This window comes from Ovis canadensis, chromosome 2 (genome assembly GCF_042477335.2).
Source record: "Ovis canadensis isolate MfBH-ARS-UI-01 breed Bighorn chromosome 2, ARS-UI_OviCan_v2, whole genome shotgun sequence".
NCBI lineage: Eukaryota > Metazoa > Chordata > Mammalia > Artiodactyla > Bovidae > Ovis > Ovis canadensis.
In genome coordinates, this window is record NC_091246.1 from 182310259 (window position 1) to 182336213 (window position 25955).

The window sequence follows — 25955 nt, forward strand, 5'->3', positions numbered from 1 at the left end:
ATCAGGAATGAAAGAGGGAGCCCCATTATTGACCTTACAGAAAGAAAAAGGAATATAAGGCCATCAACAATGGCATGCCAACAAATTCGAAAACTATGATGAAGTGGGCAAATTCCCATGAAGAAAAACACTATCAAAAGTGGCTCAAGGAGAAATAAAACATCTGAGTAAACCAATATCAAACAATAAGGTTGAATTAGTAATCAAAAAATTCCCCCAAAGAAAATTCCAGGACCAGGCTTCACTGATGAATTCTTCCAAACACTTAAAAGGGAATTAAAGCCAATTTCCACAGTCTTCAAAAAAAATAGAAGAAGAAATACTTCTCAATTCATCCTAAAACAAGACAAAGACAACATAAAAATCATAGATTAGTATTCCTTATCAATATAGATTAAAAATCCTCCACAAAATACTATCACACTGATACAGCAATATAAAAAAGATTATACACCATGACCAATTGGGATGTTTCCCAAAAATGTAAGGTTTGTTCAAGATACAAAATTTAATCAATACAATATTAATAGAATAATGGACAAAAATACATAATCCTCTCAATAGATGCAGAAAAATCAACACTCCTTTATGTTAAAAACACTCAATAAACTAGGTATTTAATGAAACTTTTTCAACCTGAAGAAGGGTATCTATGAAAAACCTACAGCCAATATCATACCTAATGTTTAAAAACTGAAATCGTTCCCCCTGAGACAGAGAACAAGACAAGGACATCTGCTGTCACCATTTCTATTCAACATTGTACTGAAGGTTCTAATCAGGGCAATTAGATAAATACAGGGCATCCAGGTTAGAAAGAGGAAAAAAAACAACCTATCTTTTTGCAGATAATATGATTATATATATGAAATCTTAAGAAATTCACACCAAAAAGTCATTAGAGCTAATTCATTCAGAAAAGCAGTGGGATAGATGATTGCTATTCAAAAGTCAATTGTATCAATAATTCTACATACTGGCAATGAACAACCCCAAAATGAAATTAAGAAAACAATTTTATCTATAATAGCATCAAAAAAATAAATAAAAAGCATCAAAAAGCACCATAAATCAAATACTTAGGAATACATTTAGCAAAAGGAATGCAAACAGCATATACTGAAAACTACAAAATTCCACTGAAATGAATGTAAAGGCTTCAGTAAATGGGAAGATATCTCATAAACTGGAAAACATAATGTTGTTAAGATGACAAATCTTCCCAAATTGATCTACAGATTCAGTGTAACCCCTATCAATATCCCAAGCAAATTTTTCTTCAGAAACTGATAAGATAATCATAAAATTCGTTTGGAAATGCAAGGGACTCAGAATTGCCAAAACAAATTAAAAAGTTGAAAGAGTCACATCTCCCAATTTCAAAACTTAGGACAAAGCAACAGTAATCAAGACTGTGTAGTACAAGTGTAAAATGGACATGCTGTTACCGTTGTGATTTAGTTGCTAAGTTATATCCAACTCTTTCACAACCCGATGGACTGTAGCCTCTGTCCATGGGATTTTACAGGCAAGAATACTAGATTGGGTTGCCATTTTCATCAAAAGGAGATGCATCAGTTCAGTTCAGTCGCTCAGTCGTGACTGACTCTTTGCAACTCCATGAATCACAGCACACCAGGCCTCCCTGTCCATCACCAACTCCCGGAGTTCACCCAGACTCATGTCCATCGGGTCGGTGATGCCATCCAGCCATCTCATCCTCTGGAGTCCCCTTCTCCTCCTGCCCCCAATCCCTCCCAGCATCAGAGTCTTTCCCAATCAGTCAACTCTTCGCATGAGGTGGCCAAAGTACTGGAGTTTCAGCTTCAGCATCAGTCCTTCCAATGAACACCCAAACTGATCTCCTTTAGGATGGACTGGTTGGATCTCCTTGCAGTCCAAGGGACTCTCAAGAGTCTTCTCCAACACCACAGTTCAAAAGCATCAATTCATCGGCGCTCTGCTTTCTTCACAGTCCAACTCTCACATCCACACATGACCACAGGAAAAACCATAGCCTTGACTAGATGGACCTTTGTTAGCAAAGTAATGTCTCTGCTTTTGAATATGTTGTCTAGGTTGGTCATAACTTTTCTTCCAAGGAGTAAGCATCTTTTAATTTCATGGCTGCAGTCACCATCTGCAGTGATTTCGGAGTCCAAAACAATGTCTGACACTGTTTCCTCTGTTTCCCCATCTATTTCCCATGAATTGATGGGACCAGATGCCATGATCTTCGTTTTCTGAATGTTGAGCTTTAAGCCAACTTTTTCACTCTCTTCTTTCATTTTCATCAAGAGGCTTTTTAGTTTCTCTTCACTTTCTACCATAAGGGTGGTGGTATCTACATATCTGAGGTTATTGATATTTCTCCTGGCAATCTTGATTCCAGCTTGTGCTTCTTCCAGCCCAGCGTTTCTCATGATGTACTCTGCATATAAGTTAAATAAGCAGGGTGACAATATACAGCCTTGACGTACTCCTTTTCCTATTTGGAACCAGTCTGTTGTTCCATGTCCAGTTCTAACTGTTGCTTCCTGACCTGCATATAGGTTTCTCAAGAGGCAGGTCAGGTGGTCTGGTATTCGCATCTCTCTCAGAATTCTCCACAGTTTATTGTGATCCACACAGTCAAAGGCTTTGGCATAGTTAATAAAGCAGAAATAGAAGTTTTTCTGGAAATCTCTTGCTTTTTTCAGTGATCCAGCAGATGTTGGCAATTTGATCTTTGGTTCCTCTGCCTTTTCTAAAACCAGCTTGAACATCTGGTTCACATACTGCTGAAGGCTGGCTTGGAGAATTTTGAGCATTACTTTACTAGCATGTGAGATGAGTGCAATTGTGCAGTAGTTTGAGCATTCTTTGGCATTGCCTTTCTTTGGGATTGGAATGAAAACTGACCTTTTCCAGTCCTGTGGCCACTGCTGAGTTTTCCAAATTTGCTGGCATATTGAGTGCAGCACTTTCACAGCATCATCTTTCAGGATTTGAAAGAGCTCAACTGGAATTCCATCACCTCCACTAAAGCATCATAGTGATGCTTTCTAAGGCCCACTTGACTTCACATTCCAGGATGTCTGCCTCTAGGTGAGTAATCACACCATTGTGATTATCTTGGTTGTGAAGCTCTTTTTTGTACAGTTCTGTGTATTCTTGTCACCTCTTCTTAATATCTTCTGCTTCTGTTAGGTCCATATCATTTCTGTCCTTTATCGAGCCTATCTTTGCATGAAATGTTCCATTGGTATCTCTAATTTTCTTGAAGAGATCTCTAGTGTTTCCCATTCTGTTGTTTTCCTCTATTTCTTTGCATTGATCACTGAGGAAGGCTTTCTTATCTCTTCTTGCTCTTCTTTGGAACTCTGCATTCAGATACTTATATCTTTCCTTTTCTCCTTTGCTTTTCACCTCTCTTCTTTTCACAGCTATTTGTAAGGCCTTCCCAGACAGCCATTTTGCTTTTTTGCATTTCTTTTCCATGGGAGGGTCTTGATCCCTATCTCCTGTAGGAGAACCTCCGTCACAAACCTCCGTCCATAGTTCATCAGGCACTCTACCTATCAGATCTAGTCCCTTAAATCTATTTCTCACTTCCACTGTATAATCATAAGGGATTTGATTTAGGTCATACCTGAACGATCTAGTGGTTTTCCCTACTTTCTTCAATTTAAGTCTGAATTTGGCAATAAGGAGTTCATGATCTGAGCCACAGTCAGCTCCCGGTTATACATTAATGTAAAACAATTGAGAGTCTAGAAATAAACCTTACATTTATGGTCAGTTAATTTTTGACAAGGGTACCAAGATATTTTAATGAGAATAGTCTTTGTAACAAATAGTTCTGGGACAACTGGATAGCCACATGTAAAAGAATGAATCTGGGCCCCTCTGTCATACTACATCAAAAATTAACTCAAAATAGATTATAGACCTAGGTGCAGGAGCTAAAACTATAAAACTCTTAGAAAAAAATATAGGAATAAATCTTTGTGAGCGTGAATAAAATAATGATTTCTTATATATGACACAAAGCATAAGCAACAAAAGAAAAAATAATAAATGGAATTTCATCAAAATTAAAAACTTTTACATTTCAAAGGTTTCCAGCAAGACAGTTAAAACAACCCACAGAATGGGAGAACATATTTGCCAATCATACACCTGATATTGGACTTATGTACAGAATATATAATGAAATTTTATAGCTCAAAAATAAAAAGATACAATTAAAGACAAAATAAAAATTAAAAATGGGCAAAGAATTTGAATAGTCATTTCTCTAAAGAAGATATTGTAACAATCAATAAACACATGAAAAGATGTTGAACATCTTTAGTCATTAGAGAAATGTCTATAAAACCACAATAAGATACCATTTCACACAAACTATGATGGCTAGAATAAAAAAAGACCAACACTAACACATGTTAGCTAGGATGTGGAAAACCTGGAACCCTCAGACATTTCTGCTGGGAATTTAAAATGGTGCAGACTTTTGGAAAGATTTGGGCAGCTCTTCAAACTGCTAAATGCAGAGTTGTCATATGAGCCAGCAATTCAACTCCTAAGTATGTACCCAAGAGAATTCAAGCATATATCCACATATAAACTATTCATAGCAGCATTATATGTAACAGACAAAAAGCTGAAACAACTCAGATGTCAACTGGTGAACAAAAAAATGTAGTATATATCCATGCAATAGAATATTTTCAAACCATAAAAAGGGTCAAGTACAATTCATGCTACAACATCAATGAATTTGAAAAGAGCATATTAAGCGAAAGACACCAGTCACAAAAGGTCACATAATGTATGAATTCATTCATATGTAATGTCCTGAACAGGCACATCTGAAGAGACAGAAGATAGATTAGTGGTTGTCAAGGGCTGGGGGTAAGCATCATAGAATGTGACCAATAATGAACATAGGCTTTCTTTCTGCAGTGAAGAAAATGTTCCGGAATTAGATAGTGTGATGGTCACACAATTTTATGAATGTACAAAAAGTCACTGAATTATATACTTTAAAAAGGTGGATTTTTAAGGATATATCAATATACCTTAATAATTTACATTAAATATAGAGAGAATAGGGATAGTTTATTGGAAGTGTTTCTGTTTCATATTCCTCTCTCCTAGCCCTTCTAAAGAACTAAAATCTGTCTTAATAGAGATGCCCTCTGCCTATTCTATGACTGGCTTTGATCTTGAAGCTTTAATTGAAGTATTAATGGATTTAATGTCATGGACATTGGCTACTGCTTTTATGGTAGTGAACTGTATCTTATTTACCAAAGTATAACACATTCAGAAAATTACACCAACCATAAGTACACAAAGTGAACATACTGTTTAACTGTGAATCAGGTCAAGAGAGAGTATTTCCAGGATCCTAAAAGTAAAATTTGTGTATCTGCCCATTCCATAACCTTTCTATTTTCCCTAAACATAACCACCTGACTTCTAACACCATAGATTAGTTTTATCCATTTTTGAAATTTTATAAACGGAATTACACATTATATACTCTTCTTTCTGACTTCTTTTGCACAGCTTCATGTATGTGAGATTCATCCATGTAGGTTGTTGCATACAACTATAGTTAAGCATTTTTTGCTATACTGATTTCATTGCTTGTATAAATAAAAGAGTTTTTAATTTTTTTCAGCTGTGATGAACATTTGGCTTACTACCATTTGGAGCTGTGACCTTTGCTGCATATAACTTTTGGTGCACATGGGCATGAATTTCTCTTTCCATAACTTTAAAAGATTTTTAAAAATTAAATAATTTCTTGGACACATATATAGGAATTTATGGGTTATTGACCATGTATATATTTAAATTTAGTGGATACTGTCAGACAATTTCCTAAAGCATTTATACAAATGTATATTCCTATCAGCAGTAAGTGAGAGTTTCAGTTGCTTTACATATTTGTTGAACTTAGTTTTGCCAGGCTTTTAAATTGAGGCATCTTAAAAATTATACACTGGTATCTTACTATAGTTTTAATATGTATTTCTTTTAATGAGTCTGGGCACATTTTCCTTTCTTAAAAAACTGTGGTAAGAACAATGAGATCTACCCTTAAATTTGTTTTTCTTTTATTTTTTTGGAGGACAGATGCTCTATAATATTGGGTTGGTTTCTGCCACACATCAATACAAATCAGCCACAGGTTATCCTCAATTTTTTCAAATGTAGACTACACTATTGTTAACTATAGGGATAACGCTGTAAAGAAGATTTCTAGAACTTCTTATCTTGGGTAGTGGGAGACTTTATACTTATTGAACAGCAACTCCCCAACCCCCTTCCCCAACCAGACCCTGGAAATCACCATGGTATTCTCTGCTCCTAAGAGTTTGACTATTTTACATAAAAAAGTGGAGTCATGCAATATTGGCCCTTCTGTGACTGGCTTACTTCACTAAATATAATGTTCTGAATGTCTAATTCATGTTGCTCCATATGGCAGGATTTCCCCCTTTTTAAAGACTGATTAAATTCTATTATATGTATATGCCATGTTTTCTTTCTTTATCCACTCATCTGGTCAATGGACATCTAGATTTTATCTATGTCTTGGCTTCTAGGAATAATACTGCAATGAACATGGGAGTGAAAATATCTCTTTGAGATATTGATTTTAATTTTTTGGGTAAGTAAACAGAAGTGGAATTGTTGCATTTTACTTTTAATTTTTTTTAGGAACTTATATTTTTAATTTTTTAAGGAACTTCCATATTATTTCTGTAGTGGTTGCACCATTGTACATACATCCATATATATTTAATATATATATATACACACAAATATATATACATACATATATGTACGCACATCAAACCCCATTGAATTATACACTCTCTCTCTCTCTCTCTCTCTCTCTCTCTCTATATATATATATATATATATATATATATGTATATGTATATATACATATGGGCTTCCCAGGTGGCGCTAGTGGTAAAGAACCCAACTACCAAGGCAGGAGACAGAAAAGATGAGGGTTCGATCCCTAGGTTGGGAAGATCCCCTGGAGGAAGGCATGGCAGTCCACTCCAGTATTCTTGCCTGTAGAATCCCACGGACAGAGGGGCCTGGTGGGCTACAGTCCATATGGTCACAGAGTCGGACACTACTGAAGCAACTTCACACACATACACACACACACACAATAGCCATCCTAACAGGTGTGGTTTTAATTTGCATTTCCCTAGTGATCAGTGGTTTTGAGCATCTTTTTATGTACCAAAGAAGATATACAAATGGGAACATTTTCACCGCTTGTTGGCCATTTAAATATCATTTTTGTGAAATGCTGCTACTGCTGCTGCTAAGTTGCTTCAGTTGTGTCCGACTCTGTGCGACCCCATAGATGGCAGCCCATGAGCCTCCCCCGTCCCTGGGATTCTCCAGGCAAGAACACTGGAATGGGTTGCCATTTCCTTCTCCAATGCATGAAAGTGAAAAGTGAAAGTGAATTCGCTCAGTCGTGTCTAACTCTTAGCGACCCCATGGACTGCAGCCTGAAATACTCATTCAAATATTTTGTCTGTTTCTATATATATTAAATTGATGGGATTTAAAAATTTATTGGTGGTATTTCTTAATATAGCTTGGATATGTGTCCCTTTTAGCTACATACAGTGTGTAAAATCTCCCATTTTTGTGGCTTGTCTTCTTGCACTCATAGCAAAATCTTTTCATGAACAGTTACTTTTACCTTGCTCTAATTTGTTATCTTTTCCTTTATGGTTAATAGATTTTGCGTTCTTTTCAGAAATCTTTGACAACTCCAAGTTCATAAAAATATTCTATTTTTTCTTGTAGATAGTTTTATATTTACATAAACAATTAATCTGAAATTGATTCTAGGTAGCGATTGGATTTCGTTTCTTTAGATACAGATATCTAACTGATCAGCAAGGCTTAATGACAGAATTGTCTTTTCCCTGCTGCTTTCCATGCCACACTTGTCATAAATCAAGTATAATACTGTGTGGGTCTCTTTCTTGGCTTTCTGTCCAGTTCCATTTTCCTATTTGTGTTTTCTTGCACCAATACCACACTGACTTAATTATTACAACCTTATTATAAGTCCTTGCATCTTTTAGACATCTTTGAATTTATATTGAATATTCTTGGTATTTTCCACTGCCATACCAATTTTAAAGGGAGTTTGTCACATTACATACACTCTAACACACACACCACATCCTGCTGAGATGTTGTCTGGAACTGTGTTGAATCTAGAGATCAATTTGAAGAGAACTGACAGATTTACAGTATTAAAACTTCCAATTCAGGGACATGGTATATATATATATAAATTTATTGTCTTGTTTAACTTCTCTCAATAATGCTTTAGAATTTTCTGTGTAGCCATCTTGTACATCCTCTCTCAGATTTATTTCCTAGGCATTTGATTTTTTAATGTTATTATAAATAGTATAAACATTTTTATTTTAAAATTATTTGCTCCTAGAAACACAATTTGTTTTGTGTATTTACCTTTAATCCAGCATAATTGCTAAGCCCATTTCTTAATAATTTATCTATAGTTTGTGTTTCTAGTTACATAACTATCTCTTATGAAAATTATGACAGTTTTCCTAATTTAAATTTTTTTCCCTTTCTTTGTTAGACTGACTAGGACTTCCAGTACGTTAATTAGAAATTAATGAGTTTCATTATTGTTTCATTTCCAATTTAGAGGGAAGGTGTCCACCATTTCACTAGTAAGCATGACATATACTTTTAGATTACTGAAGATCCCATTTATCAATTAGGAACTTCACTTCTATTCCTAGTGTTCTAAGATTATATCATAAATAAATGTTAAATTTTATCAATATTTTTTCCATGCCTATTGAATAAAATCAAGTACTTTTTCTTTTTTGTAAATGGAATGAATAACTTTGAGCTTCAAAACTTAAACCTCCCTTTTACTTCTGAATTAACTTTTGCACCATTTATTATCTTTCTCATATCTTACTTGATTCTCTTTGACAATATTTTGTTTAGTACTGTTGAATCCTGGTATTGTTTCTGGGATTCAGGTGTTTGAATCATGAATTCATGTTTGGTGTGAATTCTTATTTGATATGTAACTTTCCCTTCTTATAACATCCTGTATCAGGTTTTGGTACTAAGGTTATCCTAGCATCAAAAAATGACTTAGGAAACACTCTTCATTAAAAGAAAAAAAAAGTCCCTGGAAGGGTTTATAGACAAGTACTAGACCTTCTTTTTTAGTGACCCTTGACCTTGGGAAAATCTGAATCTTCCATGAAGCCCGAGGCAGATGCCCTGGCCCTCCCCACATTCCCTCAACCAGACTCAGGTCTTGTAGGGTTTGGTTTACTTATGCTTTGTGCACACATTTGTTTCCTTACTTTATTATTGGTGTTTGATGGTTTCCTTCTCTCTTTTTTTAAAAATATAATTACTTTACAATGTTGAGTTAGTTTCTGTTGTACAACGGAGTGAATCAGTTTTATATATACATATATCTTCTCCCTCTGGAACCTCCCTCCTACCCCTCCTTACTTTATTTAAAGTAGTGTTATTTCTCTATCTTTTGTCTAACTTTTCAGTTTTAATTAATTTTTGCAGAGAGAGTCCAGCAAAAACAGTTGTATTTTTCTACCTCTCAGTGAAAATTCTTCTCCTCTATTTTAATATGGGAATCCTTGCTTTAAGACAAAGAAATGAATATGTCTCTTCTAGACATCTAAGATGGGAGAATGGAGGGATTGTATTTGGAGAAGTGACGCTCTTAAGAGAAAGACCACAACATACAGGAAGAACACTGGATTAGGAGTTAGCAGGCCTCGGTATTTGACTATGTTTCCTCTCTTATTATTTGCATGAGGCACTAAACTTCTTAGAGCTTTCGTTTCTTTTCCTATAAAACACAGAGAATAACACCAGCCTTACAAAATTCAGAGGATTAATGGGAGGATCAATATTATTATCAATAATATTAGAGTAAACAATATTATTCTATTTGCAAAATGCTATAGAAATATAGTATGTTATTTTCATGCCTTCACAGTGAACACTCTGGAAAACTGTCAGGGAACACGAAACAAAAGAATGTCATATCTCCTGTTGCCTTTTCATTCTGTTTTAATGAATATCCCCCAGCTAATCTGTAGTCACAGAGGAGTCACATTAATACGGAACTTACATAAATCATGAACTGATACAACAGCCTAGAAACGCTTTAATCAGTTGCCTTCACTCCAAATTATTTTAAAACTTCAATAATGGCCAAATGAGCTGCATGGCAGTTTAATTAATTTGCATTAAGCCCAGAGGTCCTGAAAGAGTAGTGAGTTTATGAACACAACGCCTCAGGGTTCGGCAGGAATATGTCAAGCCTGAATGGGTATCTGGGCTGGCTCCCTTGCATTTCTCCCAAGCCAAGCTGTGTGTGTGAGTATGTTGCATTCACACAATTTGTCTCCCTGTTTATTACATTAGAATTGGCCTTGAAGCCTCTGAAAATGAGCTCGCTTGCTGTCACTTGCTAAAGAAAAGCTTTAGAATTATCCTTGAATTCCAATTGCCGCTGCTCTCAGTGCTCCAGTTTCTATGCAGCGAGCTGGCTACATGCCATTTTTATTTTTGTGGAGGAGAACTGATGCTTTTTATTCCCTGCCCATCACACTGGCTTGGTCATTAGTATGTTACAATGCAAAAATCCCACTGGGTGATAGTGGCATTCCTGAACTGTTTCCGTCTGAGCCAGATGCTGCACTGAGTTGGCCCTGCTCATTCTCAACCTGGAGGCTGTCTTCTCAGGCATGAGTCTGGGCAGGATTTATCACCCACATTACCATTTCTCTGAGTTTGGAGTCATACCCATTCCATCAAGAGACATTTATATCCACACGGTCAGGAGGGCAAAGAGGAAGAAAAACAAAGTAGGTAAGTAGAGTCATTTATCGGATTCATTGTATTGGTCTTCTATTTTTATATCAAATGCAGCCACCAAGTGTGTGATATTTTGCAATGGCAGCACTAGCAAACTAGTTCAAGGGATAATAATGTATTAATACTACATATATCTCAAATTGTGAAGATTAGTGATGCGCAGTCTGTGAAGCAGGTCCAACAGAATCTGGTGTGTGGTAAAAAGAGTGGTTGCTTACTGAACATTTCCTATCTAAGTGTAAGTCCTCTTGCCGAGATGACTTATCACCCTGGTGTGTGTTCAAACTCTTTGCGACCCCATGGACTGTAGCCCACCAGGCTTCTCTGCCCATGGAATTCTCCAGGCAAAAATACTGGAGTGGGTTGCCATGCCCTTCTCCAGGGGATCTTCTCCCACCTAGGGATTGAACCTGGGTCTCCTGAATTGCAGACAGATTCTTTACTATCTGAGTCACCAGGGAGAGTGAAGTCACTCAGTCGCATCTGACTCTTTGTGACCCCATGAAACCTGCCAGATTCCTCCATCCATGGGATTTTCCAGGCAAGAATACTGGAGTGGGTTGCCATTTCCTTTTCCAGGGGAACTTCTCGACCTAGGGATCGAACCTGAAGTCTACCACACTGCAGGCAGACTCTTTACCATCTGAGCCACCAGGGAAGCCACGCTTATTGAACATTTCCTATCTAAGTGCAAGTCCTCTTGCTGAGATGACTTGGTACTTGTGCAAAGAACCTAGGGTGGTTCTGTTATTTAGATCATTCTGTATCGATAGGGATGTAACATACCACTGTTCAATATGATAGCCATGGGCCACATGCGTCTCAAGCATTTGAAGTGTGACTAGTGAGACTGGGAAACTTAAGTTTTATTGAATGTGAATGTAAATAGCCATAGCTACTGTATGGGAAAGTACAGATCTAGACCGCACTGGAAGAGGCCCATTTAAACTTGAAATAGTTACAATACGATCTCATCCATCAGCATGGGGTGCCACATTCCTTGCAGCCCCCTAGGTTAGTCTAGAGCGCCATCAATGTCACTGTCACCAAGAATTACAGTAAATCCCCTATATATGAACATCTAAGTTGAGAACTTTAAAAGATGTGAACGTGGATCTGGTTCCAGCCCTTCCTGGAACCCGTCCCATCAATGTCAGACATGAATGAAATTGCAGCCTGCCCTCCATCTCCTGTTGCTGATGATCCTTCAGCTCTACCATCTCCTGCCTCCTCTCTTTCCTCCAGTCAATAACTCTTCTTGCCTGTTTACTTGATGCTAGCCACTATATGCCAGCTGTTGTACTGTACTACTGTACTTTTCAAGATAATACTGTAAGATTAAAAATGTTTTATTATTTGTGTTTGTGTTTTATGTGTTACTTGTATGGAAAATATTACAGTGCAGGACTATACAATATTACATGCGTGCATGCTCAGTTGCTGAGTTGTGTCCGACTCTTTGTGACCCCATGGACTGTAGCCCACTAGGCTCCTCTGTCCATGGAATTTTCTAAGCAGAAATACTGGAGTGGGTTGCCATTTCCTCCTTCGGGGGATCTTTCTGACCCACTGATCGAACCCAAGTCTCCTGGGTTTTCTGCACTGGCGGGTGGATTCTTTACCACTTCACCACTTCCAGTACTGTACTATATATAGCTGATTGTGTTAGTTGGGTTCCTAGGCTAGCTTTGTTGGACTCACGAACAAATTGAACTTACGAATGTGTTCTCGGAATGAAATACTCCTTCCTGTGCAGGGCACTTACTGTACACAATGTCAGATCTTAAGTACCCAGCACATAATTTAATTGAATGTGTTGCTGTTTCCATCCAAACATGTTAAAGTCTCCATTGTTGCACATTCTAGTGGTAGAAAATATTATTTTAAAAATGGCCTGAAAGAACCCTAAAAGGCTTTTATTTGCTATTTGAGGGAATTTTCATCTCTGCTCAGGTTTGCTTGGATCTCTGCGGTGTAAGAAGGAAAAGTTGAACGTGGCAAGGAGTTTTCTGAACAGGATTGAAGGTATGAAAGTGAGGTGGAGATGATGAAATGTGGTTTAGAGGTGAGTAAGGATCTGGATTCTCAGTCTTTGCTTTCAAGGGAGAGCCTGGTGGAGAAGCCTCTGCTCTTACCATAGTGGAAAACCATTACCCCATAGCTTCAACATATTCTGTTGTGTCAGAAACACAAGTCCAGCAGGAAGAGCTGATGGTAGGACGAGGAGGAGGTCTTTATTAGTTAAGTCAATATCTGTCTATCACCTGGGCATCAGTCCACTAGGCAGGGAATATAGTGAGCAAAAGTTGATGCTGTCCTTGTCCTCATGGCACTAGCAGGCTAGTGATACAGACAAACATGATTACATAGTGACACAAAAAGCCGTAAAAATGAAAGTCACTCAGTTGTGTCCGACTCTTTGTGACCCCATGGACTATACATCCATGGAATTCTCCAGGCCAGAATACTGGAGTGGGTAGCCTTTCCCTTCTCCAGGGGATCTTTCCAACCTAGGGATCCAACCCAGTTCTCTCACATTGCAGGCGGATTCTTCACCAGCTGAACCACAAGGGAAGCCCCCCAAAACTGTAGTGACAGGCAAAAAAATTTGCTGAGGAAGGAAGGTCTGGGCTGAATTCTACAGGATAGGTCCAGGCTTAGGGAGTGCCTCCTGTGACTGAAGATAAAAGAGCAGAAGATTATAATACTTTTCACTCAGTACCTTAGTATTTGAGGTACTACATTAGCTACTAGTACAAGATGCAAAGATGATTTCTTCCTTTGAAGACCAGGGGAGGACTTGGAATGGGGCAAACTTGAGGAGTAAGTGTGTACAGAATAGATGCCAAGGCAAACACTAGAATGCAGTCAATGTCAAATGGTGGGGGAGGCCAAGAGATGGGGTTCAGAAGAGGCAAAGATCTGTCCTGATGGCAACATTGGGAAGGCCTTGTTGACAATGGGCTTTAGACTGGACTTTGGAAAAAGACAGGAGGGGGTGGAGTTCCCTGCTTCAACTTAACCAGGTGGGCTTGAGCAGTGCACACCATGGCTGATGCCACCCTACTCAAATGACAAGACCATGCTCATGTGCCAGCTTCCCTTTTACACTCAGTATTGTTTCATGGTGCTGGTGGCAGGGCAGATGTGAGAAAGAAACTCACCAGTGGCTGAAATTTAATGTTTCTCCAGCTAGGCAATAGGGATTAGAACTAATTTAAATTGATACAGAAGAAGAATAAAGTGATCTTTGCTGTACCTTCAGTTCAGTTCAGTGCAGTCGCTCAGTCATGCCCAACTCTTTGCGACCCCATGAATCACAGCACACCAGGTCTCCCTGTGGGTCTGCAATGAAAGTCATACTTTTTTTCATACACTGCCTGAAAATGCATGATTCCTACCCTCAGAGAGCTTACTGTCAGGAGGATGGGTGGATTAAAAAAATGTGTTAATATTTTCTACAATGTAATTAGTGCCATAGATGAGGCATCTTATAGGACATTCAGAAGAAGGAAAGGCCACATGGTAGAACAAAAAAAGTTTTAGAGTATGAAATGATATTGGTAATAGCTCAAAGAGAACAGTGGATTTCATAGAGGGGAGGGAATGGAACTCCAGTAGGGAAAAGTGCTTGAACAAAGACTTGTGAAATATCCTTGTTCTAGGGGTAGAGATGAATTTAGTCCTTCTAGGGAAGATTGGCAGAAACATCTTACCTTCCCCTAGCTCAGGGTCTGACCATTCTTTACTGGGACAAATCCCAACTGAAAATCAGTATATTTTTCTTGTATTCCCCCAGATCAGGGATATTTTATTAAGATGTACTTCATGTAGTTTGTATCTAAAAAATGATACAAATACTTATTATTTGAAATACAGTGTAATATTGGACATGCTTTTTATAAAATATAAAGAACCTTTAAGGACCATCCCTTTAGACTCTGACTCATTGTCAATCTTCCTCCTCATTTGAAAATCATCAGAGTTTACTTGGGTTTAAGATATGTGTATGGGGAGCTATGAGAGTTAATATTGGGAAGCTTGGATCAGACTTGGCAGTTAATACTGAGTGGACACAGAAGAAAAGGATAAGATCAGAGGACTCTGATCAGAGTAGGATGAACTTAATCAAGGAAGCCATCTTGGGAATGGTACCATGAACCAGGCATTGATGAGCAAAAAAGAAAAGATGGTGAAAGGATAGTAGGGCAAGGGGTAGGAACACCCACTTAGTGCTGCATTGCAGAATAAGCAGTTAATGATTAAATGAATGAATTAGTGCAGGTGATGTGAAATTATTCAAGTGAAAGATCCTGTGGATAGAATGAGCCACTGAGAGTTTCTTTAAAGATGAATGAGTCAAAAAAAAAAAAAAATGCATGGCTCATATTTGGAACTCTGTAGGTTTACAGCAGATAAAGAAAAAAAAACAGTATTGCTACTATCACATGAGAGGAAAAGGTGTCCTTGGGGCTAATTGAAATTGAGTGCTACCACCAGACTGGTTACATGGAGTCAGCGGGAGCAGCTGTTTGACTGAGGGGTAACCTGGGAATTTTATCTACTCTCAGCTAAAAATCAGAGAGGTCTTCTTTTCATGTGAAATAACCCCTAAAAAATCTTCTGGGTCTACAGTAGATTAACTGGGAGCAAAATTCAGGCAGAAAATAGAGGTGATGGGCTGATGGGCAGGCTGTGGTATTGGCTGTTGAACCCAGGGTATGGAGTTGGATTTAATTAAGCAGAAAATGATTTTTCAGGGTGAGCAGTCCACCCAGTTGGACTCCCAAGACTGAGGCAAGAGTCAGTAATTTTGTGGCCTCCCAGCAGTGGGAAGGAGGATGGAGGAACAAGTGCATTAGTATGTGGAGGGAGGAGAATCTTGCTTTATCTGAGATGTAGGGCCTCCTGCCTGAAAGTCAGTCACATAGAGTCCAACCTAGTGGCCTTTACTGTGGGGATGTAGTCAGAGAACACTTTGTAGGTGGCTCTTGCGCCAGAGTTCTACTACATTTTAAAAGAGAGGGGAAAGCACAGTAATTTTCTAGAAGGTTTGAAACCTGGTCAGCTCCCTTTCTCTGTCCAGGTTCTGAATGGTTTGAAAAGGAAGACAAAAGAGCTGCAGATAGAAGCCAGGATGGTGGGTATGGCTTTGGGTCTGTCAGTGCCTCCAGAATTAGGCACACTTCTCCCTCTCCTCACAACCTGGAGAGGGAAAGATGTTCTGGAGGAGTTCCAGAAGCCGCCTGCTCCCCAAGGGCAGCTTATTCCCCAGAGGAGAGAAGAGGGGCTGAGATTAGCACATCCAGTGGTTCTCAAACCTATCAGTCTGGCCCATGATGGTGTGTGGTGCCAGCAGTAGGAAGAAATAAGACTCTCCTCCAGGATCTGGCTGAACCAAGCAGTTTTCCTGATTCATTTAGAAACTGACTCAGGACTCAGAATATGGCAGCTCCCTCCACCCTTCCCTTCCCCATCCCTTATAGATCTACTATGGACTTTGAAATCAACTGGATTCTCTGGGTACTATATAGCAAAGAAGGCAGCTTTCTTCTATGCTATAGTTCCTTACTATAAAGGGACTGGAATAAAGTGCCAGTTTCCTTGAAAAGGTATCTGAAAGTGTTTCAGAGGTTGAAAGTGAAAGTATTAGTCACTCAGTTGTGTCTGACTCTTTGTGACCCTATGGACTGTAGCCCACCAGGCTCTTCTGTCATGGAATTTTCCAGGCAAGAATACTGGAGTGGGTTGCCATTCCCCTTCTCCAGGGGGTCTTCCCAACCAAGGGATTGAACCCAGGTCTTCTGCATTGCAGGCAGATTCTTTACCATCTGATCCATCAGGGAAGGTTGAGTTTATTCAGTTCAGTGAACTTCTCTCAGATCTACTAGAGAAATTTTGGATTCTGGGTACTGGGAGCTGATGATAAACCTGTACTCAGAATTGGCTATGTAATCTGAAAGGCCTACCATGAAGGGAAAAGCAGGTCCCCGGTTCAAAAGTTATTAAGAACTGTAGGATGGCGACAGCATGGCACTGATCCATGTTTGGGACCTTATCTATACGAGGTCTGGTGCAACTGCAAAGCTCCCACACCATGTGATGTTAGCCCTTGATGCTCCTGGATGTTATTTGTAGCCTGTAGGATAGTTTCTCCCCTGTTTGCTCTCCAGCCAGGAGCATCTCTTTCTCTCTCTGTCTTCATTTTACACATATACACACACAGACTTTAAATGTAATTTATGTTTAACATGTATAAGAGAAATTTTACTTATCAGTAGTGTGCAGCTTGACTGATCTTTCGCAAAATAATCACATCAATGTACCTACACCAGTTCACAGAACATTACCAAAATCTCAGAAATCCCTTTGTGTTCCTTTCTAACCATTACCTGTCTTTTGTGATTGGTTTCTCTCAGTCAGTTCCCTTTTTGAGATTTATCTGTGTTGTTGTACATGGCTGAGTTGGTTCATTTACTTTGCTGTGTTTTAAGTCATTGTACTTATTCACTGATGTATTTATTCTGTCTCTGGTTGATGAACATTTGGGTTGTTTCTAGTATTTATTATACTTAGTGCAGCTGTGAACATTCCAGAGAATCTCTCCTATAGCATACATGCATTTATTTTGTTGGAGTTGCTGGCTCATGGAGTAACCTTATGCTCAACCATAGTGGCTACTGGTATTTCCCCAAAGTGGCTGACTAATTTACCCCCCTATTAGGCTCAGACAGTAAAGAATCTGCTGTTGTGCAGGAGACCCCGGTTCAATCCCTGGGTCAGGAAGATTCCCTGGAGAAGGGAAGGGCTACCCACTCCAGTATTTTTGCCTAGGAAATCCCATGAACAGGGGAGCCTGGCAGGCTACAGGCTATAGGGTTATAAAAAGTGGGACACAACTGAGCAAAACACTTCAGAATATATGAGGGTTCCATTTGCTTAATATTTAATACTCTTGCCAACATAGGTTTGTCTTCTTATAAAACTGTTTTTATTTTGACCATTTTGGTTAGAAGGGTATATAAAATTGATTTATGTCAACATTGCCTAATTCAGAAAGGATGGAAATTTTCTTATACTTGCGCATAAAACATACCTCCTGTCTCAGCTTCTCTCTGTCCAGTGGCTTCACTTTTACATCATTTTTTTTTTCTCCACCTGGTGGCAAACAGAGCCACAGCAAATTTTTATTGCTGTCAGAATTTGGGAGAAGAGAGGCCTATGGACTAAAGGAGTCAAGGGAGACTTTGTAGAAGTTATGAGATTTGAGTTAGATTTCTAAGAACATCAACAAGGTGGCAGGTTGGCAGGGAGGGATTCTTAGGTGGATTAAGGTGGAGAGAGTGGTCACATCAAACCTGCTCAGGCTGAAACGGCAGATTCTGCTTGGGAGCAGTGGTCAGTATGGCTGAGGGGCTACAGGGCCAGAGTGCATGCAATGACTCCCCGTGGCTGAGAAGCTTGGTTGCTATCCCTGGTTTGCTCATGTCTGGTTTAGGAAAATTAACCTGACCAAGGTCCATTCAAGGGAACCCAAGGGGAAAGGCTGGAAGCTGGCTAGGACAAGAGGAAAGGATGATGGTGAGTGGGGGATGGGGAGGGGGTCTGAATTAGGGTTTCCAGTAGTGCCAGAAGACCAAAAAGGAGTTGGATATATTTGGAAGGAAGGATGGATGGTCCTTCATATTCCTTGTTCCTATGCCAACATCATAGGAACAAGGATCATCAGAGGATGCTCAAGTAGATGGCTCATGGAGAGGCGCCATGCTATCTCCTTGTCAGGGTCCCTCCTTCCTTGCCTCCAGTACAGAGCATCAGTATATAGATATGCATATTAGGCACATCTCATGAAACCCTTATCTAACTGACTAACAAAATTGTGGCAGTGCCTCTTCATTCTGAATTAAGAAGAATATGACAGAGATACCTGAAATCATACATTTCAACTGATTTCATGATTTTTCATTAAGGAAAGGAAGGATCGGATTAAAAAAAATTTTTTGTAAGGATATAAAGATTGTTTTGGTAGTTGGAAGTCCCAAATATATGTTGAATATATTTGCATGCAGGACATGACATAGGCTATTTTGTGTAGTTCTTTCTCTCCATGGTTGCAAATGATGTCTTCCTGCCAGTTTCGCTGGAAAAGGTACAGTTACTGCTTCAGTTTCTTTCACATTTTAATACTTGCCTATCATGCTATTTGTATATGAAGTTGATTGCCTCTCTATAGGGGTGTATGCAGTTCTTTTAAATATTTAAAACAATATTTTCCCTAAAGATGCCACACAAAACTACTAGAACCGATAAACGAACTCAGCAAAGTAGCAGTATATAAGATTAACACACAGAAATTGTTTGCATTTGTTTACATGAACAATGAAATATCAGAAGGGGAATGTTAAAATTGCATCAAAAATGTTAGGAATAAAATGGTATTTCATTCTGCCACATTCCCAAATGCCTATTTTAGGATGCAGGATAAATGTACCTAGCTCTCTCTTTTGTGTCCAGAAGGCATGAACTCATATACAGAATGAACTTTCAATGGCTTGTGATGAAGGGAGGTGCTGGTGGTAGGTGAGTGACCAGGGGTCTCCTTCTTTGCCAGGATCTCCAGTCTTTCTCACTTAAAGCCAAATGGTTGTTGTTGACGCATGTGGGTTTCTGTGCATGTGGGCATCTTCAAAATAATCTGTGGTGGGTAAGAATTTGGAGAGTAGTATCCCGAATGAGGGCTCCAATTAGCCAATGACTAGGAATGGCTGTATATTTCTTGAGTGATGGTTTCCTGTCCTTTTTCCCACCATAAATGTTCATAAGCTTTGGGACCTCCTTGGTAGCCCAGAGGCTAAGACTCTTCACTCCCAATGCAGGGAACCTGGGTTCAATCTCTGATCAGGGAACTAGATCCTGCATGCCACAGCTAAAGATCCCACATGTCACAGCTAAGACCAAGCACAGCCAAATAAGTAAATAGTAAAGTGAAAGCCACTCAGTTGTGTCCAACTCTGTGATCCCATGGACTATACAGTCCATGGAATTCTCCTGACCAGAATACTGGATTGGGTAGCCATTCCCTTCTCCAGGAGATTGTCCAAACCCAATGATTGAACCCAAGTCTCCCACACTGGAGGAGGATTCTTTACCAGCTGAGCCACCAGGGAAGATTTTTTTTAAAACTGTCCAGAAGCCTCAAGACAATGACCTACACTCACTGGACCTCAGTTTCCAACTGTCTAGGTTGAAGTTAAGGCCATTTCTCCTACTTTTCTCTCAGCTATATTATAAGCACCCCATACACATGAAAGGTATATGGGAGGCTTACATAAAGGATTTTTGTTATTAATGAAATAAACACTTCAGAAATCCTTCAGAGATTCCCCTGTGAGAGTATTTGACTTTACAGAGTTAGAAAAACAGGAAGAGAGAATATTTATTACCAGTTCTTATTTATGTAGAGTTTGCTTATCCTGTTTATCTAAAATAAGAGGCAACAATCTGGAATGGTTTTGATTGGATCTAAATATTTCTCCACATTTGAATGGACTCCAAGGGTATATTTCAGCATTTGGGCCAAGAGATCTGCACGTTCTGCAGGGGAGCGAGGTTGTCTGTGTGTGCAGTGGTCCTGCTCTGGCTGCACACAGGCGATGATGTCATGTTCCCCCCACCCTAGCTGCACCATCACCTGCCTCCCTCTGCTCTAAGCCAATGGTGGGCTAGGGTCCCTGGAATTATGAGAAGCAACCATCTGCTTGTCGCAACTCAGGACACTCTGGACATTTCAACTCTGAGAAACTGGCCTTTGTTCAGGTACTGTTCATACTTTGGAAGAGAGGAATTATCATAGCTAATATTTATTGAGAATTTATGTACCAGGTATAATTCTAAACACAGTCCTTTTGCTGACTCATTTAATCTTCCTAACACTTGAGGTAGGCAGTGTTACTCTTCCTAGTTTACAGATGAGGAAACTGAGGTGTTCAGTTCAGTTCAGTTGCTCAGTCATGTCTGACTCTTTGCGACCCCAAGAACTGCAGCACTCCAGGCCTCCCTGTCCATCACCAACTCCCAGAGTCCACCCAAACCCATGTCCATTGAGTCGGTGATGCCAGCCAACCATCTCATGCTCTGTCATCCCCTTCTCCTGCTCTTAATCTTTCCCAGCATCAGGGTCTTTTCAAATGAGTCAACTCTTCACATCAGGTGTCCAAAGTATTGGAGTTTCAGCTTCAACATCGGTCCTTCCAATGAACATCCAGGACTGATCCTTTTAGGATGGACTGGTTGGATCTCTTTGCAGTCCAAGGGACTCTCAAGAGTCTTCTCCAACACCACAGTTCAAAATCATCAATTCTTCTGTGCTCAGCTTTCTTTATAGTCCAACTCTCACACCCTTACATGACCACTGGAAAAACCATAGCCTTGACTAGGTGGACCCTTGTTGGCAAAGTAATGTTTCTGCTTTTTAATATGCTGTCTAGGTTGGTCATAACTTTCCTTCGAAGGAGTAAGTGTCTTTTTTAATTTCATGGCTGCAATCACCATCTGCAGTGATTTTGGAGCCCAGAAAAATAAAGTCAGCTACTGTTTCCACTGTTTCCCCATCTATTTCCCATGAAGTGATGGGACTGGATGCCATGATCTTAGTTTTCTGAATGTTGAGCTTTAAGCCAAGATTTTCACTCTCCTCTTTCACTTTCATTAAGAGGCTCTTTAGTTCTTCTTCACTTCCTGCCATAAGGGTGGTGTCATCTGCATATCTGCATAACTGAGGTGTAGAGAGGCTTAATATCTTCAGTCCGCCCTGCAGTAAGGGACAACGTGGGTGATATTCAAAAGCTGTAATGAGTAGGATGATCCAGATATTGGCCAATCAGAGGCAAGACTGTGACCTCAGAACAGATGCTACATGTAAGCAAAGGTGGCATGGCTCCATGGGTCCTACAGGCTGAGCATCACTCCAAGTGGGGGTTCAGACCTGGGCAGGCCATCTACAGGGTCCACATTCTTGCCACTCCCCTATAACAACTCTTTGCTCTGGGAAGATGCTCCATCAACAGTGGGCAAAAGTAAGGTGCTATGATTCAAATGCTCCCTTGCAGGGGGTGGGGGGAGTTCTGTTTTTTCTGTCTCCTGCCCCTCCTCTTGGCGTTTATAACACCAAAAGCATGATCATGCTCTTGTGGAACCATTCCTAAGTGATCTTCTGGTTTCTGCTCCATAGTACTCTTTCTTTCTCCTTGTCAAGATCCAGGGTTCACTAACCTGCTTCCAGTCTTTCCACAAACAAACAACCCTTTACTCTATATGTCAGTACATCCAACAGTTCTGCTTTTGCCCTTCTGTCCTATGCCATATGATGGCTTCCCTAAAGGCACTGAGAATCTGTGGTTTTCAAGAGATGGCCTAGGCTGGTCCTAGAAAATGTGGGGCAGGAAGAAGAGGCCCACGCAAGGGTTTAATGACCAACCCCAGTAAGTCCTTCAAGTTCCCAAGTGTCTTTTAGGGAAAGAAATAGAATATATAGACTGGAATTTCTCCATAGACGGAAAACTGACACAGAGGGCTTCTCTGTTGGCTTGGTGGTAAAGAATTCACCTGTCAATGCAGGAGACACAGGTTTGATCCCTGGCAGGGGAAGATCCTACATGGCATGGAGCAACTAGGGGTGTACTCCAGAACCTGGAAGCTGCAACTACTGAGCCACATGCCTAGAGCCCATGCTCCACAACAAGAGAATTCACTGCAGTGAGAAGCCCTTGCACCACAACCAAAGAGAGCAGCTCCTGCTTGCCAAAACTAGAGAAAAGCCTGAGCAGCAACAAATAAATAAGTAAAACTATATATATATTTAGATATATGGCACAAATAAATAAGTAAAACTATATATATATATATATATATCAGCCGTGTCTGACTCTTTGGGACCCCATAGACACCAGGCTCCTCCGTCCATGGGATTTTCTAGGCAAGAGTACTGGAGTGGGTTGCCTTTTCCTTCTCCAGAGAACTTGCTGACCCAGGGATCGAACCCAGGTCTCCTGCATTGTAGACAGATGCTTTACCATCTGAGCCACCAGGGAAGTACATATATATATTTAGAAAGCTGACACAGACTTTCTGATTCAATAAGTCTGGAGGGAATGCTGAGAATCTGCATTTCTAACAAAATTTCCAGGCAATGCTGCTATTGCTGGTCTGGGTACCACACCTTGAGATCATAGCACATTATTCCTGTCTTTAGAGCCAGCCCACCTTCTTAGTGACTGATTTCACCTAGGAAAGGTTTCCTGGTTCAAGGCTCAGGGCTTGTTCTAGTCATTTCTCAGTAGCATTGGCTGCATCCTCATTAAGGGCACTTGTGTGAAGAGTTTATCCTGACCCATGTCCAATACTTGGGCCTTGCTGGCCTGAAACCAAGGGCTGCTCTGAGTGTGGTGTGGTATGGTGGTGGTCATGGGCAATCAGGAGTGCTTGTGATCAATGTCACTAGGAACCCATCAATCTCCAATTCCACATGCTTGCTACTGTCCCTTTGGGATCCTGATGTCAAAAGGCACAAAAGGGTGCCTAGTGCAAATTGCCCCTCATACCGCTCCCCACCCCCGACCCCCAAGTTTTCCTCCTTAGAACAGTCTTACCTCTTTTCTGGAATCTTATCATTCCTCTGCAGCTTTCGCTTCTGGGATTCCTGAGCACTCCTTCCCATCAGTTTTATGGCACTGATTTGGACTGCAAGCAGCTGGAGGGCATGTCTCGCTGCCTTGTTGATCCTTGTCAAAGGGCAGTGCACACTGTAGGCACTCTCTGAATGTTTGATTATTGTTGTTGTTCAGTCACTCAGTCGTTTCTGACTCTCTGTAAACCCATGGACTGCAGCACGCCAGGCTTCCCTGTCCTTCACTAACGGAGTTTGTTTGAACTCATCTCCATTAAGTCGGTGATGCCATCCAACCATCTCATCCTCTGTCGTCCCCTTCTCCTCATGCCCCCAATGTTTTCTACCACCAGGGTCTTTTCCTGTGAGTCAGCTCTTCACATCATATGGCCAAAGTACTAGAGCTTCAGCTTCGGCATCAGCCCTTCCAATGAATATTCAGGGTTGATTTCCTTTAGGAATGTTTGATAAATGAAACAAAGGCACCAACTAGGAAGATAACGTAACACAACAGAAGTAAGGCAGTCTGACTCTGGAGTCATCTGACCTGAGTGTAGGTTTCAGTTTTGTCATTTGTTAATTGCAAAACCCTGTATAGGAATTACTCAACTTTGTTCTCAGTTCTCTAATCTGCAAAGTAGATACAACAGTATCTTCCTCATGCTGCTGTGGCTCCTGCTAAGTCGCTTCAGTCATGTCTGACTCTGTGCGACCCCATAGACGGCAGCCCACCAGGTTCCCCTGTTCCTGGGATTCTCCAGGCAAGAACACAGGAGTGGGTTGCCATTTCCTTCTCAATGCGTGAAAGTGAAAAGTGAAAGTGAAGTTGCTCAGTCGTGTCCAACTCCTAGTGACCCCATGGACTGCAGCCTGCCAGGCTCCTCTGTCCATGGGATTTTCCAGGCAAGAGTACTGGAGTGGGGTGCCATTGCTTTCTCCCATCTTCCTCATAGAGCTGTTATATTAAGATAATACATATAAAGCTCTTACCACTGGGCACAGAATCGGTTCTCAGACAATGGTATTTATTAGCAAAAGAACCACTTGCTAAACATATGGGAGGTGGGCACAGAAAGAGGAATCTTGGGACCTTTATGCTTCAGGCTTTCACCCAATATCGTATTTTAGCTTGATCTGCTGAAGTGGGATAAAGCAAGACTCTAGAGGGCAGATGTGTCGTGTCTGAAGGGACAGAACAAGGAGAGTGGAAAGAGATAAGACAGACCCAGCAGGCACTTCACAGCCTGTCTGGCCTTTGTTTCCATTTCTGTGTTTGTTTCTAATGGTGTTAATTCTGTCTGCTCTCACAGACACGCTTTCTGTCTGTATTCATCAACAGATACAATAAAACCTGAATCACCCTGTGCTGAGAACTAGGACACCAGAGATCTGTGTTTAATAGGTGTTTGGGAATGCCACTGCTTATTAGTATACACGATATGTCAGGGCTGTTAAAAACACAGCTTGCTCAGTCCTCCAAGCTGCGCTTGACTCTTGCATTTGCTAACTTCCCTTTGGTGCTGTGGAGAGGCACACCATGTAACATGGCAGACATCCTGGGTGCCAACGTCACACTAGTATCATGTCCAGCTTTCCTTCCCTTCCAGGCACGTGGATGACAGGCCCCCTGTAGTTGAGCAGGGCCCTGAGCCTGGTCCTGGGTGGCTTGTGAGCAGAGGCAGTGAAAACCCCCCACAGCTCTCTTTCTGAGGGCATGTGATCCTGCAGGAGGCCTTGTTTTAGGGGCAGAGCTTCAAGATTGAAACAACCTGGACCCTGGGCTGCACCAGTAGGAAAGCTGCCTTAAAGAGGTATTTGCATCATCCCAAATCATTTGATGCATGAAGGCATTGAAATTTTGAGGTTGTTTGTGGCTGTCAGATACCCTGGCTCATTCTAATTTTTAAAAATCAATAAGAAAATATTACAAGTCTTTCCACACTTTTCCCATCATCAGTAGGTTATCTGCTTGTGCTTTTCATATAGTAGCCCAGGCATGTCAGTTTATAATGTTCTTGACAATTCTCTTTTTGGCCAGGAGCCTTCTCTTCATTCTCCACTACCCACTCCACCCCCCAGTTTTGTAGGCCAGGTGGCACTAGTGGTAAATAACCTGCCTGCAATGCAAGAGACATAAGAGATGCAGATTCAGTTCCTGGGGTGGGAAGATCCCCTGGAGAAGGAAATGGCAACTCACTCCAGTATCCTTGCCTAGAGAATCCCACGGACAGAGAAGCCTGGTAGGCTGCAGCCCTTAGGGTCGCCAAAAGTTGGACATGACTGAAGTGACTTAGCCTGCTCATTGCACACATATTTGCCAAAACTCTTCAAGAAAGAT

The 25955-nt window shown here is 40.5% G+C and overlaps 1 long non-coding RNA gene across 2 annotated transcripts; it reads right to left on the minus strand.

Annotated features, from left to right (window-relative positions):
* Positions 1-178: 178 nt before the first annotated feature.
* LOC138434013 (uncharacterized) lies at positions 179-24161 on the minus strand. 2 transcript variants are annotated; one of them, XR_011254601.1, is made up of 3 exons: positions 23601-24161; positions 14213-14298; positions 179-336 (listed from the first exon to the last, which is right to left on the minus strand). It is a non-coding gene; the product is annotated as an uncharacterized lncRNA (long non-coding RNA). The 2 variants fall into 2 exon arrangements; XR_011254602.1 differs by lacking the exon at positions 14213-14298.
* Between the last annotated feature and the right edge of the window lie 1794 nt (positions 24162-25955).